The 1,587-nt window shown below is 44.5% G+C and overlaps 1 pseudogene; it reads left to right on the plus strand.

Annotated features, from left to right (window-relative positions):
* Nucleotides 1-1,537: 1,537 nt before the first annotated feature.
* Nucleotides 1,538-1,587, plus strand: LOC125481982 (annotated as a pseudogene; the record flags this gene model as incomplete).

Consider the following 1,587-nt stretch of genomic DNA (forward strand, 5'->3'; position numbering starts at 1 on the left):
CTCCCTGCTATAGGAAAGTTGTTAAACTGAAAGGTTTCAGAAAAAGATTTACAAGGATGGTGCTAGGATTGAATGGTTTGAGCTATAGACAGAGGAGGCTGAATAGGTTGGGGCTGTTTTCCCTGGAACATCGTAGGCTGAGGCGTGACCTTACAGAGGTTTATAAAATCATGAGGGGCTTGGATAGGGTGAATTGCCAAGATCTTTTCCTCAGGGAAAGGAATCCAAACCTGAGAGCATGGGTTTAAGTTGAGAGGCGAAAGATTTAAAAGGGACCTGAGGGGCAGTTTTACATGTAGAGAATAGTGCTGCATGTATGGAGGAGGTGGTACAATCGCAACTCTTCAAAGGCATCAGGATTGGTAAATGAATAGAAAGGTTATAGAGGGATATGGGCCAAATGCTGCCAAATGGGACTAAAATAATTTAGGATATCTGTTTCGAATAGACAAGTGGCAGCAGTCTGTTTCCATCCTTTACATCTCTATGGCTCTTGAATCTTAATTTGCAATTCTAAATTACCAGATTATAATTGGAATCTTTGGAGTCGAAGCTAAACCATTCGTGACTTATTCAATGTACTGAACTTAATATCCACCATCATGCTGTTCATTTCCATGAAGGGAGGGGAGTGGTGTTGGGGATGTTGGAGTGGTTTGGAGATCAGAGTTCATATATTCCAGGACAGATGGATTAGTCTAAGAAATTCTGTTCATAATTGTGTCCCAGTACTTCCTGACAGTGACATTACTCGAGCAGAATTAGAATTTGTTTCAAGTATTTGCTTTGATTTGATTTGGGAAGAGGCAGGCATTTTTTGCATTGCTAACAGTTCAGTTTGTTTAGTTCGCAGAATAGAACAGCACAAAATCAGACCCTTTTAACAACTGCAGGCACATTGACACTGCAGGCAGTTGCACATTCCAAAGAAATAGACGGGGTGGGATGGGTTTGGGGGGGCGGGGGTGGTGATTCACCTTTTTTGTAACGAAGAGTCACATTTATCGAGGGAGGTTGACCCACCATCCTCAGCGAGTGGTTACTGCCGGCTGTGCACTGCCTGAGAGGGCGCTGGAAGCAGAATCATTCGTGGCCCTCAGGAGAGAGTTGAATGATGAGAGATTTACATGGCGGGTGGGACTGGTGAAGTTGCCCGTACAGACAGCTGATGCAGACAATGACAGGCTGAAGTACCTTCCTCTGTGCTGGGTCATTCTCTGAGTGTGCAGTTCTGTACCGATTGTCGCTGCAATCTCACTGACCCTCCGCTAGTCGTGGAGCTGGTTGAAGAAGTTCCGCCCTACCTCATCTGATTGGTACATTTCCAATGATCTACATTCACTACGAAGCAGTTTTACAGAAAAGAGGATGAAAAAGCGCTGGTGTAAACTGATTGTTTGCCCTGGTTAGGAAGCTCAGGAGTACTGGAACAAAAGTAAAAACTGTCAGCAGTGCTTCACAAGTCTTTGCACACAGTCAGGCTGATGGAAAATATGGGAAGTAACTGGGACCTAAGGTAGTCCAGCATTATAGCAGCATCGCTTCTCGGCCTATCGGCTCAGACCAAGTGTAGTTTCTGTTCTTATC

The sequence above is a fragment of the Rhincodon typus genome, unplaced genomic scaffold (genome assembly GCF_021869965.1).
Source record: "Rhincodon typus isolate 14 unplaced genomic scaffold, sRhiTyp1.1 hic_rhity00004750, whole genome shotgun sequence".
In the NCBI taxonomy this organism is placed as follows: domain Eukaryota; kingdom Metazoa; phylum Chordata; class Chondrichthyes; order Orectolobiformes; family Rhincodontidae; genus Rhincodon; species Rhincodon typus.